Source organism: Amphiura filiformis, chromosome 1 (genome assembly GCF_039555335.1).
Source record: "Amphiura filiformis chromosome 1, Afil_fr2py, whole genome shotgun sequence".
Taxonomy (NCBI): Eukaryota; Metazoa; Echinodermata; class Ophiuroidea; order Amphilepidida; family Amphiuridae; genus Amphiura; species Amphiura filiformis.
Window position 1 is genome coordinate 75057637 of NC_092628.1, and position 16162 is coordinate 75073798.

General features: G+C 38.1%; 1 pseudogene; it reads right to left on the reverse strand.

Annotated features, from left to right (window-relative positions):
• LOC140163017 (uncharacterized) overlaps window positions 1-16162 on the reverse strand; it is a 207630-nt pseudogene that overhangs the window by 21799 nt on the left and 169669 nt on the right.

Consider the following 16162-nt stretch of genomic DNA (forward strand, 5'->3'; position numbering starts at 1 on the left):
TTTCCACCAAAGGCATGCCTATATTTTTACCTCACTTTCTTTTCCAGAACTCTGGACATTCGTGTGTATGGTGTCTTTCTTGATCTGCTACTGTTCTCTGACTATACATTTGCTTGCACCATAAGCATTTTCTCAAGAAATCTATAAATATAATAAATATCATGCATTTGTTATTATTTCATTTTGTCATGGTACACAGCTCTAGTGAAAGCTGCTCTCTATAATTACTTACATTTTGCTGTTAATGAAAAGTTTCTATGGCCCTAAAAATCTGAAAAAAGAGTCACATTTTTTCTTTTTCATATTTGAATTTTCATATTGGCTATTTGCGATTCATACAAGCATAGACAAATCGCTCTTCTATGAACATACGCCCCAAGAATAAGGTTAGCACACATGTATTAAAATTGCTACTACAATATTCAACATGGCATTACTCTCAACTTAAATTTTGCCATTTGCTTGAGACTTAGGGCTCATATTGAAATACCCTACCACGCTTTCACACAGAAAGAAGGCAGGATTCCCCTCGCTAAGCCCACGCCTCAGGAAAGCTTGGTCATAAAACGGATGGATTATATGCATCAGTGATACACCCTGCCTTTTGAAGTGGTCTGGTGACAAGGATTATAATACAAGTTTATCAAAGACTGGCAATTTTATTGATTGTTGAACTAATTGGCTCATCGCACAACCCAGGAAAGCGCGCTCCTAATTTAAGTGACTAATTGCAGTGTTATAATCACACAGGATTTTAACAAAAGAAGGCTAGCACAGGAAAGCTGCAGGATGGCGCACACCTTCCTGTGTAAGGGAATTTCAATATGAGCCCTTAGCGTTCTTTTTGGCTTTCTGTGAGCCTTGATTTCTTTGCTTTACTTCCGTATCTTGTACTTCTTTCAGGTACAGATCAGTGGTAAGTTACCAAACTGCTGTTTGCGGCGTTTCACATTTCCTGTATTCCTGGAAACGATCCACAGTAGGTAGGGGTTGGATGGCACTGAATGATGTCTATTGCTAGTGGTAGTTTGTTCATCAACTGTGCTGTGAGTCAACTGGATGCAATATGTGTATCTGGCGCATCCGGTGCACCAGTGGCAGTTTGTGTATCTTGTTGTGGCTGCGCATCCGATGCACCAGCGTTGCTGAATCAATGATAGCAGCCATGAGACAGAATTCAGATGGAGGAAGCACTGGTGAGGACTACTCCAATAGTGCTACTGGCTCCTTGATTATGTTGATAACTTTTCCTGTACTCCTACTCTTCTAAAAATGATTCCTGCATGAATGTTGATCATGGATCCTGGTTTTGAATTGCCACAGTACACAACATGGCTGCAACATGTGTAGAAGCTGCATCAAGGCAATATTGCAATTTACTGTCAAACTCCACTTGACCATTGGTACAAGTCCTCTGGGTGTTCATCTGGACCAAGGCTGATATTGTCAAACTCCAGGAAGTAGCCACCTGCCAAAATGGAGACAGATGGCTTGCCATATTTTTTTTTCATAGTCATGATAGTGTCTCCTTTATTATGCGAAAACTAAAATTGCCAAAAGTATAGTTATTGTATGTTTACTTTGAGGTAGTATGGGTCCAAATGCAACAAAAACAAAATCCAGAAAGGAGACTTAGCCTTTTTAACTTTATAAATAACACAAGTTCTTTGAAATGAAATGAAGCAGTTGATACTCAGTACATACTTCCAACACTATTGATCCTCTGGTTACAAAAAGGGCAAGGTTTGCCATTGATTTCAAAGTGGGTAGCACATGGTTTGCAAAGAGTATGCCCACATGGGATGAAAAAATTCCGTCTTGTTTCTGTCTAAACAGATTGTGCACACATCACGGGACACATCAGTCCTGAATGCCACCGTGGGTGTTCCAGCAGGTCTGTAGACCGGGTCCCTGTTAGACATGTCAGCTTCAAGGCTTGTTGCTGGCTGAAATCCATCAGGGCTTGAGATTGTTGACGGGGACAGCTTAAATCGAAATCCAGGGCTTAAGATATTTGTTGCTGGCTGAAATCCATCAGCTACAATGGCAACAGCCATGTCGGCAGCTCCAGGGCTTGAGATTGTTGACGGGGACAGCTTAAATTGAAATCCAGGGCTTGAGATATTTGCTGCTGGCAAATCCATCAGCTCTAACAGACATGTCGGCAGCTCCAGAGCTTGAGATTGCAGTTAACGGCTGAATTCGAAATCCAGGGCTTGAGATTGTTGAAGGCTGAACAGCTCTGGGGGTTACTGATATTCCTGGATCGGGCAGATGAGAGTCACTATCAGAACCTGACCCTGACAAAGTTGTCGTAATATTATCTTTCTTTCTGGAAAGGCTTGCCATATCTTGTTTAGGCTTGTGCAATTCTTCAGAATGGTATTTCATGAGATAATTGGAAAAATGTTAGATAATTCCTTTTCTACACGCAGGCACAAATTTAACTGACTTTGTTTTGTTTCAGAACATTTTTGTTTAACAGGGTACTACAGAAAATTAGTGCAATGTTATGATGGAATTGGTAGATGGATGATTGACCTAACTAAAAGGTAGCATCTAAAGAATCAAGTGGACTCCTAATAATTATGACAATGAAATTTTCCCCTGGATCTTCTCAAACTCTTCCAGGAGTTGCTTTGCCGATTTTGTCCCTTTCTGCTTTACAAAGTTCATTCTTTCAAGTAAACTCCTAACCCAGGATTCAGTTATCCACCATACTCATAGGCGGGTTAGCTTTCTTGAATGATCCTTGAGCACTTGCAATCACATTTTTGCGTACAAACAACCCCCTCTTTTTTCACGGATAGCACAAATAAACCGTTGAACTTGCTGGTCAGCCTCCCGGGTTAATAACAGCGGTCTTCCTCGTGCTTGTTTCTGTAGATGGGTTACGGTTTGGCTAGTTTTCAGTTTCAGGTACGCTTTCTTCATCCCCCCACAGAACTTTCATTCACTGACTTTTTAATTCTTTTGTGAATTTCCTGGCTGCAGCATTAACCCCATGGCATTATCGATGCCTGCATCAGTCAAGTTCTTGTTGTCGGTTTTCAGTTAGTGTCACTAACGGGCTTGAAATAGCGATGCATTTTGCTGAAAATTGCTGTTGTTTACCAAGAAAACATAATATCATGGCTCTGACAATATCGACACAAGTATGCTGATCAATATATTTCGGATCCTTTACAAATTACGAATTTGCCAGTTGATGGTTTGGCTAAGCTTAGTGGTATGTTGGTCCATGTTCAATTGCTGGTCAAAAACAAAACCTAAGTTGTGCACAGTGGATGATTGAATGATATCTTGTAACCTGGATTTATGATAAGAAGGGAAACATTTACATTAAAAATTTTGCTACTGTACGTACCAGTGGACATCATCCCCAGCTCCCTTCTGAGAGATCAATTCTCCGTCTTGAGCTGCTGTATCTCCTCATATGCCTGTTTAAGTTTTGCATTCTTTTCTGCCTTAGTTTCTAAGTCAAAGGCAGAGCAGTATTTTCCTTCACAAAGTCATGAATAACACTGTCTCCCATGTACGTGTCATCATAAGCTTGTTGAGATGGCCCTACTGCTGTTTGCCATGTCTGGGGTTGTGCAATTACTTGTGGTGGAGCATATTGATGGTTGTCTGCCTGGTGTGGTGGATCAGTTTTACCTTCCTGTGGTCCATTTGTAGGCTGGTGTGGTGGGTCAGGTTTACCTGCCTGTGTGGTTCTATTGCAGGCTGGTACGTGTGGTGGGTCAGGTGTCCGCTCAAGTGTTTCAAGAGGATTAGCAGATGCACTCTTCAATGTGGTAACTACTTCCCTTACTACTTGTATGCCATCAACATGGCTGAGTTTGCTCTGGCAGATGCGTAAAAAGTTTTATCCACGGGGCGGTGAACAGTTTTCCCAGAAGTCCTAGAAACTGCATCTCCAATACTCTGATAAGTCACAAAGTTGATTCTTCAAGAAGGATGTGATTGCAGCATCTTTGTTTTTCATTGAATCTTTTTTCTCTTGACATCTTGGTTTAGTTTCTTAATTGTATGTACTTTTGGGAGATCCACCTTGTCTTTAAGGTCTGTAATAGATTTGTTCTTGTGAGATTTCTTTTCAGCACTCCTCTTCTCTGCAAGAGATTTACACCTTTCCATTAGCTGTAACTTCCGAGGCGTCAATTCACCCCTTCTAGGTCTTGCAGATGAGCATGAAGGTGCAGATTCTGGAGTGATGACTTTATTAAAGTTGCTCCTGAACCTCTGTGCTGCACTGCCCCCTGCACTGGTGGTGCCTGATCTTGATGTTGCACCCGCCACCATGCTGGTACCTGGTGCTGGAGGGCGCGCTTGCAACACACTACTGGGGCCCGGTAATGCTGTAGGTGTAGGTTTGAGGACAAACCTGCCACCGTCACTGCACTGGTGCAAGATGTTGTTCCAATTGACGTTGTTGGTGTAGATCTAGGACCAACTTGCCTGTGGATATAAAGACACTAATATTTAATTGTGTATGAAGTAGATGACTGCTAGTCATTTTCAAAAGTCAATCCCTGAATATCAGTGTGTTCTGAAAGCTATATTTATATATATGCTCAGTTATCGTGTAAACATATGCCTACCAGTTTTTCCTTGTCAAGAATATACTTCCGAAACCTCTTCATGGACCTGCTGCTAATGGTGTTTTCTTGCATGCACAACCATTGACGTACAGAGCCATATGCCTCCCGAGCCAATTTACTCTCATGTGCAGTTCCAAAACAAATTTTGTGCAAAATAAAAAGGGCAATGTACATGTACAACAAGCTTACCTCATGTAGTTTTTCAGCTCATCTTTTTAGGGTTTTTCTATTTGTGACACTACTCCTCTTCATTGGTAGTTCTATTTTCATGTAGGTTTGGTAGCATGTCTTGTCCTTCCTCAAGCCTATCACTTGGTTATTGGACTAGTTTGGATCTGGTTTGAGTGAAGCTTTGTGCTGTGCTTTCAACATGTGTACCAGAGCATCCTTCTCAGCATTGGTTTCTTTGGTTTCATCTTATTTCTGTTTTAGCTCTTCTTCAAAGGCTGCATTATGTGGTTATGGAGTTCTTGCTGGTGTTCTTCCCTTAGGTTAGTGATGGTCTGTTGAAGATCCAGAATTTCTTTTGCTTTTTCAGCTAGCAGTTCATTTGGCATGAGACAAGGTTGTACAATGTGTGATTGGCCTGGTTTTGTGTTAGAGAATTTGATAATTATTTCTCCAGTTCTTGAATTTTTTCAATTGACTGCTTCAACAAATGTGATAATTTTACATTCTTTTGGCTTAGCTCTTGCTCGTTTTGTACAGCATACCCTAGCTGAGCTTTTACGTTTGTGTATGTCGAAGCCAGTTGATTAAGTTGTGTCTGGGTTGTATGTAGGACTAGTCTAATCACATTGACATGTTTTTCACTGACACATGTGCTGGTTGTATTGTGCATGTTTTGAGATTCTACCAGAATATTACACATCTCCTCTTTTCCTACTCTAAACAAATTGCTATCTTTGGTGTGAACCCAGCAGAATCCATCCTGGACATCTACCAATCTTGCTTGGTAGTTGATGTTGCCGTTACATGATCCAACCATTCATCATTGCTTGTTGATTCAAGCCTAATTAAATAACATCCACCTGTGTGTATACATGTTTCACATTTACCACATACAACACCTTTAAATACTTTGCCTCCTGTACTTTCATATACAACAACATCATCCTTAACAAGCACCAATTAATTGCTCATTACTAAATTACAAGTAATGAAATTTATCAAAATTAATTCAAATTAATCAAAATATCATAGAGCGTATATGGTATTCATAATACATACACAGTCATACCTGCGATTTGCTAGCCCATTTAGGCTACTTTGAAATAGTATTTCATTTGAAAATGTCCACCAGTGTAACAAATTTCGGGTTTAATTCTTTTAAGCTTGACCAAGGAAACATTATTCTTAGTCAGTGGGAGTGGTCTAGTTCGTAGACACATTTCTGATTGGACAATCGCATGATTTCGGGTGCCGTCTATCAGGCCGTAGACGACCCCACGTCATCAAGCGTCTTGATAATGTAACACGCGTGTAGAAGTGCGCGTATGTATTGCGCTGGATGCGTAGACTAGTGTGGAATACGCGAACGCGCTAGCAGTACGCGCAACAGAATACGTGAAGTTGTAAACAAGTTTCGTTCATTTTATAATGAGGGAGTTTTTATGAGCGTTAACTTAGTTTTTGCTTTAAAAATTGTTTACAGTTATTAAAATAATATTTAACTGACTAAGAATGAGAATAAACGATATGAATTTTTATTTTGCCTATCCTCTACCTATGATAGATGACAGGCAGGTCCAATACCGGCTGCGCCGGCATCCACTACTCAAAATATTGGACCTGTCTGTCGTCTATCACACGGTAGAGGATAGGCAAAATAAAAATTCCTATCGTTTATTCTCTAAATGTTCACCCATGAACACTCTCGGTGGTACACTTTTTGAATTACACTGTTGACAGGCGGACCCTTACATGTGCTCTTCCATGACGGTTTTCTGATGTTGCAACTCAGGCAGGGTCCCTTTGACCTTTTTACACCCTGCAGACGGTACCATCACCAGTAATTTTTACTATCATTTTGTCCCCATTTTGAAGGCTCATTTGTGGGAATAATGCATTCATGTTTCTAACTGCATGTACTAGTTCTTCAAGTGGCTCCCACACAAACTGGTGCTCAACATTTATTTGCACATCAAAAATGGAAAATGGAATTAAGTTCCTCTGCACGATTCTGTAAAGTATACAGGGATGGGAGTAAATTACTACCGGATAGGGTTATTTCCTGATAGGCCTCATTTCCTATACAATATCTGTATATATATATGCATGTTTTGGGTTTCTAATTCAAAAAATCAAAATCCCCCCCCAAAAAAAAGATTCTTAAATTATACTCTGTGTAAATAGGTCATTCTCTGACAGCATCAACAATAGGTCCAGTACGCACTTCTTTATTTTATTTTACATTTTCATGTTTTGAACTCATCATTGTTGCCTCTTGCTAATATACCGTATTTGATATTTTCATGATTGTGAGAAAAATAGTCTTAAAGTTTGTCGCTCATATTAAAAAGCAATATCATTGGCTATAATAATAAGTTCCGATGTATCCATTTTCCACAATTAAGACTGTGAAAAAAACATTCCTTAAATTTATGTTTTTCATGTTAAGATGTACGTGGTCATCAATTGGAGGCTTTTGTTTTTTGCATGTCTCTCTTCTTCATTGTTTTGCATGGCTGATAAATGTATCATCTTGAAGTATTTTAGATGTCTGATATTCCAGTGTACTTGCAGAGATTGGGTCCCATTTCAGCAGCAAATTTAGCACAAGCAATTGGTCAACTATGTCCAAATGCATCGGCTTTGTTCTTATATGAAGGGGTTTGATGCGTTATCAAAATATTGAGTATGGTAAAGTCCCTCTCACTGATGGTATTTGTTGTGGGAACATTTCGGGCTGAGTCTCGGAGCTGTTGGGTGGGGTCAAAGTATTTACCTACTGGGTAATTGATCCTTTACTTGCCTCTCAATAATAAAAATCATGGAATTTATAATGAGTTACAGTGCAATCTGGGTGTATACATCTAATTTGATGTCTTCAGAAGGGGTGAAAAGTGCCCATGTAGTTTATCCTTGTGAACTGGAACCTTCTCTTCATCAGACAATGGATGACCCTCCAGTAATGTGGATGCATTCAGACTCCACTCCTTCTATTTCTTCAGCATGTGCTCCATGTCATCATTTAGGTCTGTGCGGGGATTGAACAGGCAGGTATGTCGAATGATAATGTCATGAAGTCGTAAATTTTAAGGTCAAATTCCTAAAACCAAAACAAAACATTGCGACGCAGATAATTCCCGACTTACATAATTTCATCATCACATCGGTGTCTTTATTATTTGTTTGAAACCTTTCCCAAGCGTTCGTGTTATTTATGCATAAAGCGGCTAATCTATCTTTACAAAACGCGTCTTTTTTAGTAAACAAAAGGCTAAAGATGGCATTATGAGATTTATTTTTATCATTACACTCATCCGCTCAACTGCCACGGTGGCGAGTGGTAAAGCGCTAGACGCGTAATCGAAGGAAGTTTAGAATCGCTGGTTCGGGTCCCAACGAAGCCTGTGGAAACTTTTTTTTCTTCAAAATTCATGATCGCATTCCGAAATGAGTCGCTTGTCGCTAAATCATGTATCGTATCCTTAATTATTTCTTTAAATTTAGCTATATCATGCACATTTTCACATATTTATGATTTTTCTTTGTTTTATTTTTTAACTAATTTTTTAATGTGTGGGGGGGAAGGTGCTCTCATAATTTTTTTCATATTCCTCGTATCATGCTTGACAATATAGGTCATGTTTCCTTATTTATTTCGCTTCTTATGTATTTGAGTGATTTACATTGTACGGTTTGATTTTGGCAGCCATTTGAATATTTCATAGAACGCTGCCATTCAACTGTACAGGGGTCAACACACTTTAAAATGTGTACGTTTCAATGGAAGGCTTCCTGAGAATACGAAAAATGGTGCCACGGTCAAACGAAAAGAAATACAATGCCCAAATTTCTTGAGGATGTGCTGCTGTAATGCTCAGGGGCATAGTTGAAGTGTCCACAGTTTCTCAAGTTAGATGTTGCCAACAAGAAATGGTACACATTATCACCTATGATACACAGACGAGAGAATTGCCCTCTTGTGTATATGAATGGCAAGATCTTTGCCATTGGTGGGGGTGAGAATCCAGTATCTTGTGAGGTACTCCATTGAGGATAACAGGTGGGAGTCAATCAAACCAATTAAATACAGTGATATTATACATGTATGGATTCGATATCTTATGCAGCTCATGAGAATAAGAAGATACTCCTTACATATGCTGGCACGGTAGCAACAGAAGAAGGTAATGAAGTTAGACATATGCTACAGATGTACAATAATAACACCGGGCTTGATCGTTGGTCAATTCTCACAAGCTACACTCATCCTTTCTCCAGTACCACAGGCTTAGTGGTACATGATGGGAAATTTTATCGAGTTGTTGGTGGCAGCTGTAATTGCAAAGAAGGATGCGATTGGCATCAAATAGTAGTTCATGAGTTGGTTATCAATATACGCAATGATTCGGCAACATTAGGTGAGAAGCAAGATCAACTCTTGATTCCTGCAGAGTTCAAGAAGAAGGCCTTCCACATCAACCAGGATGTATTTGTGGTAGCACGCAAAAATATATATCACAAATGGAATTCTAGACATCAGTTACCTGCAAACCAACACTAACTTTAACAGAATTAGGCATAAAATAAAGATTATTGATGAAAATGTTGATTTTAAGACCCCCCTGTCCAAATACTTGTTTTGGCTGGCACCTTCTCATTTTTTGGCCGATTTGGATGAAAAAGGTGTCAAATTACTCTTGAAAAATGCAACGCTGCCACCCTTTTTGCGTGGCAAGTTCAAAACATACACCAAACACAAGTCAATTGGAAGCCATACAATTTACCGCGAATTTAGGACTGTCTAGACAATGACAATATAGGTCAAAAAGAAAAATAATATTGTGATTTGACTATCTACCCGAATAATTAAAAATTTACTTGATTATTTATTTATCTGATTGTTCATTACAATTTATTCATAACCTCATTAATTTACGCAGCAAGTGCAATCCAATAAAAAGATAATGATTGGCTGAGCGTGCACCAATTCAATGAAGAGTAAAATCTCTATAATGGGATGGATGGAACAAACAGATATGTTATGTTTCCATTTGTAAATTCATGTTTAAATGTGCTAGTGTGCGATGCGTAATTCTTCTTTCCCCTGCAAATTTCTATAACTTATCACTGTTATTTTTAAAGGCTCATTTTCAAATCTCTATTCTCTGGTTTGCCAAAGAATTCAAGTGATACCTCTTTATAATATGGCTCTTTCTTTTTCCTGTTGGAAGAAGAACTGCATCATTTTGCAAATCAGATCAATTCTATTTTTTGACCTTTGTACAATCTGGTTATTTACTTTTCACCAAGGCATACATTTGATAAAGTTCATCATGTCCTTTACACCACAGATACCAGGTAGTCCACTTGCTTCCTTTCAGGGTTGTCACCAGGACCAAAAAAGTACTGGTTAAAATATTGAAGGCGAAGCGTAGCGAGCGAAGCTCTCGCGCCTCACACTATCTTTTTAGTGCTAGGGATTGGGGAATAGGCTTTGAGGGTACCACCCCACTAAAAAAAAAAATTTTCTTGCTCTTTTTATGATGAAATATCATTATCCACTTCTTTTTTTTGTGAGTGCCGGACGGCCCCGGACAGTGCCGGACGGCGTAGTGACAACCCTGCTTCCTTTACCCCTCAGATCCCAGGTAAACCAACTTGAGTGTCTCTCATCCAAGCTATAGTTGCAAAACTCTCTTCCTGTATCAAAAAGGATAAAACAAAATCTCATTGTGAGCTCAGGGCTCTTGAGAGAAAAACAAGTGTTACCAATGTAACACAGGATTTGGACACGGGATGCAAGAGTTTATTCGTCTCAAACATGTCAGTTTATTGTCGGCTATTTGTTGTGTAAAAGTGGAATTCACCATATAAAAACCTTGTCCATGAGCTTCCTTAACCGTCTCTCCTGTCCGCAGGTTTTCGTGCACTTAGTTATAGCTGGTGTATCTAGCGGGCTGAGCCCCGCAAATGACCGATTGTCTTTCCGTGGCACTGTTCCTGGTGTTTTTGCCCAACTTAGGCTGAATATATCCTGATTATATAAAAGGTAGAACACACCGTCATCGTCAAAACACATAATTATTTCCATAATATTGTTGATGGTCAAGTTCAACCATCTTGGCATAGTGAAAGTGGGGTGTGCACTGTCCTGGGCTGACCATCCACGTAGCAGAAGCCCGGAGGGGTTTCTCTTATCACTGTGAAGAAAGATACTCTGTATCTTTTTGTTACTTTGAGGGATAATTTCTGGAAGAATTTCATTAATACTTGCAATTGCAAACCAATCCTGTGTGCAACTATTGAAAATATGAACGTAGCAATTGATATCAAAATCCCTCCCTTTTTGCGAGTTATCACACAACTTTCTTTCCCTGTATTTAAATGGCATTAACTTCATTACCCAGTCCATGAGTGCACCATCATCTCTGAGTTGACTGAGACAATCTCAAGTTGTTTCCTGAGTTCTTGATTCACTGTTCTTAGAAAGTGTTTATATTTTTGGTCACCCTTCCTCCCAATCCCTTTGAAATAAAGCAAAGTAATACATGTAGGCTGGTAACTGTTGCTGGTGCTTCATTCATCATTGACACAAAACCCCTGCCACATTTTTTTTTGTATTTCAGTGCCTAATAACAGGGCATTTATTTTCAATGCTCATCTTACATGCCATTGACACTATTTTCATTTAAAGTATTACTGAAGTACCAATCAAAAACCCATCAAAGAGAGGGAAAGAAAGATGCGTTTTGGAGGGATTTTCTAATTCCGAAATACGCTCACTATTGAAGTTTATCGACCTAGCCAAGTTTTCTTCCAGACTGGCTTGTCCTTTAGTAATTTCGTTCTCACGAAACGTTCAAAGCTAACATCCGACTCGGTGGTCTTGTCCGACTCGCTAGACAAGTCTACTTTTTAGTATATGAGCCGCTAGACTTTTTGGTTTTGTTTCGCTTCGGCCCCTTTGTGAAGTTATGATGCACTGCACCGTTCAGTTAGCACATGAGGGTCAATGGGATCAGGAGCTCATCCACAACACGTCTGTTCGCAGCCTGTAACCTGTTTTTTTGGCCTCTTGGATCTGTGACAACCAGGTACAATTTCAACCCGACGACCATCATCGGCAATATCTTGGCCCACAGCATGTGTACAAAGTGCTGTCTCACATCTCTGTTATATTGCAACAATTCTTCTTTGTCATCATTATTTATGGCATGCAGCCCATCATCATGTATGCTCATCTCTACAATAATTATCACATTCCAAACACTAAATGATAGAACTTCTCCTGCCAGGAGTCCTGGGGGTCCTGGGCTATATTTGTATCAGCCATCTTTATCCTCTTTGTACATGATGAGTAGCAGTTCCTTGATGGTGGTTGAAATTGCCATGTTGTGTTGCTTGCTACATTGTAGTTTGTTTTTGTTGAACCTGTCTTAATTTATCCATTGAAAGTTTTCCCCTGATGGATGCATTAATTCGGGGGTGTGATGAAACCGAAATGGGACATTATTTGCAATTTCTCTGATTTTACTATTTTTGATGATATTTCCAATAAAGTAATAGCTCAGGCTCCCGTACAGGCTATACCATTTTTTGCTATGTAAAATACCAGTTGGAATAAAGCTTTTGACAAAACATGAAAATCACTACATACCGACTTGAAATGTAAGGCTACCCTTTTTTGCAAAAACCTTGAAATTGATACCCTTATCGCGGCCAGTGCGGGCTGTCATATGCTGAAATCTCTACCCTTTTCAGTGTTTTTCTTCTCGAGTATGACTTCAAGTTTGATTTGAATGATTTAAATGATTACGTGACCTGAACAAATGAGCATTGATAAGTTAAAAGTGTATTGTATTATAAAGGAGGATAGCATTAATTTACTTATGAGCAGTAATATGCTAAAAATAAAAAGTGTACTATAGAGGAGGGTAGCATTGTACTATAAGGAGGGTATCATTAATTACCTGACTTCACTCAATAAAAATTCCTTTAAAAAAGGAATGGGGCGCCCAATGTGAGCTTGGACGTGATATGGTGAATTCCATGGCATGGTTTTTAGATTTGATATTATAATGATCTGCTCAAGGAAGAGTAGAAGATGATCAAATGCAAATGTGTTTGATTGGGGAAGGTGTATCACAGGACCGTTTTGGATGAAATAAATTGGATTGGAATGAAGCTGTCGTGTCAATTTGCGATTATGTGGGGTGGGGGGAGTTATGTTTTTGGGGCATATTGTAGTGATGATATTGTTTCTACTTGCTAATACACTGAAAATATAATAGAGATGAAGGATTAAAAACAGTTACAGAACATTCATTCTTCATAAAAGTAGCTATGGGTATACAATGTTTACAAGATAAGAACGTTAATGTTTTGTACATGCACGTAACGTCTTTGATACATAGTTGTTAACACACTGAAAATCTGACTAGAGATTTACAATTTGATGATATCCAAAAGAATGCTTAGCATTGAAGAATTTAAAAAAATTACAGAACTTTCATTTGTTAACATACAGGTAGCAATGATTAACAATACAAACGTAACGTTTTGTTCATAAACGTAACATCCTCGAAACATCTAGGATCCGCATAATTTGTTGATTAATGTCATAAACAGTCACAAAAGATTTATGGTCTGATCATTTTATCATTTTAAGGGGGACCCGATATTGCATTTGGAAGAACCAGGCTTTTCAATAACTATCAAAACTGCTGGGTACCAAACTTTTTGATACAGCTTGTATAGTAATTTGTTCTTCCATGCAAAAGAACTTGGCCAGTTGTTTCATCCTTAAAACAATAATACACCATAATTTCAATTACACCATGCAAATAGATAAGACCTTGGTAAGATAAGCATGTTAATTGTTATGTCACTATCACTATCTTGATCTTGATAAGATGCCTCTTCATACGCTGTACCATGCTGCAGGACAACTATATAACATACATTTGTACATTCATTGAATGACTTTGAAACATTGGGTACAAAAACTCATACTCTGCAAGTTAGGTCAAATTTTGCACTATGATTGTTTATTTGAGGTTATTGGACTATGCCATTGAGATTAGGCTATTGTGGTCCATAGTGTTGGTCAACGTCTATCGGGTTCTAAGAGGCGGTAAACAGGTTTAAGCCCGGTACAAAGGTCACGGTTTATTTGGTGTTTTTATAAGTCCATTAATTTTGTATTACGCACAAGATTTTTTCCCGTGCATATCAGAAAACAATAATAAAATAAAATCCAAGCAAATTGTGGTTTTATTTCTAAGCTGGGCATAATTTTAGCAAAACAATTGCGAAGTAAATCTAGCAAGAGTGAAATTAGAAGCTTTTCACAAAGTCATGCCTATAAGGTGGCGCCCGCTTAGGCGGGCGCCCCCCAAAAATAGCAGTAGTACGGTGTCGGCTTCAGAAGTGTTCTATAAAGGAGGGAAGCATTAATTTACTTAGGGAGGGGTGATATTCTAAAAAGTGTAATATAAAGGAAATTGGTATTGATTTACTTATGATTATGACCAGTAAAATGTGAAAAAGTGTACTTAAATTGAGGGTATAATCATATGAGTGCATTAAATTACTATAATAAACAGCAAGTTAACGTTTCGGCTATTTTATAAGAGGCACTTGTTTATGCCCATGTGACCAGATGGGTACTGATATAACAGCTTCTAGTCTGGACAGGAAGTCTGGAAAAGTGATCTTTGGCACAGCGAGTGGTCGTCGTTCTGGATATTTCAGTGGAAATTGTAGTATTATTTCTGCAATAACTTTTTATTCTGTCCGTAAATACTTTCTAAATTTACTTTTTAAAAATGTGAAACATTCAAAATAAATTTCCCAATGTGTAATAAATTATCTTTATAAGTTTTTAGTAATTCTGATGATATTTGTATAAAAAGTTTCTGTCAGTTAGCACTGGTCACTTGGAGGATGTTGTAATACCAGCACCCATGGGTCACAAGGGTATTAACTAATGTGCCTTTTCAGGGACTGTCTATTGGAATTTACAGGAGAGCATTACATAGCTCTTCTGGAACCTTCAAGGAGAGCTGTTTAGAGCATTTACAATAGAACGTAAGGAGAGAATGGTCAACTAAGGAGAGCTAAAAATCACTCTCCTATATCAGATTCAAGGAGAGCAGTAAAGAGCGATTGCTCTCGGTCTCCTTAAAAAGCAGTCCCTGCCTTTTAAGCTAGCTGTTAAAGCATATTGATCTGTACAAATGTTTTGGGATGGCTTCAAAACCTAATTGCTTGTTGATTACCGATGCTTTGGCAGAACCAGTACAGTGATAGGACCTAGTTTTTGGAACAATAGAAAATGGTAAATAAACCGCCGGTGCTACCAGGGTGCTGTTTTGAAGCCATCCCTTAACAAACTGATATATATTCTGTACCTTAAGGGATGGGGTATGAACGTTTGGACAGTATTTATTGTGGGACATTAGAGCACATCAGACATATCGAATTGCATTCTGAATACAAAGAATGTCCTTCTGATATCAAATAATTTTTTTTTTAATTTGCAATGTAAAACACATTTTATTGCAAATGATTAAAAATTGATATTTTTGATATACTCGAAGTAAACTTTATAAATCTGATGATTTATACTTGAAGTGTATATGAAGTTGGAATGAAAAGCCGACAATCAATTGAAAATTTTGGCCTTTCGTATTGAAGATATGGATTTTTTTCCCAAAACACCAAAGGTCTTTTTTGGAAAAAATTCATATCTTCAATATGAAAGTTCAAAATTTTCAATTGAGCATCGGCTTTTTCCCCCAGTTACATACACTTTAAGAATATATCATTAGATTTATAAAATTTACTTTGAGGGCTGTTATATATAAAAAACGTGAAAAATATCACATTTTAATCATTTGTCATAAAATTTGTATTATATCGTGAAATTCAAAAAATGAAAATTATTTGATATCAGAAAGACATTCTTCGTATTCAAAATGCAATTCGATATGTCTGATGTGCTCTCATGTCTCACAAAAAATACTGGCAAAACGCTCATTCCAGATCCCTTAATATGTAGACTTGTGATGAAATATGATATATTGTTTCTACATAATGTAGAATTATGATGCATGTGTAAGTTTAAGTTTGTACATTTGCTTGATGAGTATACAAATTATAAGCTGTTGACATCAGTGTATCATAATTAGGAAACACATAAAGATGATAAAACTGTATTTGTCGTAGAAGTGATGATGTAACAGGATTAACTACCATAGGTGAATACAATTTTTGAATATAATGCCCTGCACCACAAGCAAGTTGCACTCATCACCTGTGTATGTCTGCAATCATAGATTGAATACAACTTACCGATCTTTTCAAAGATAATATTCTTACAGGTG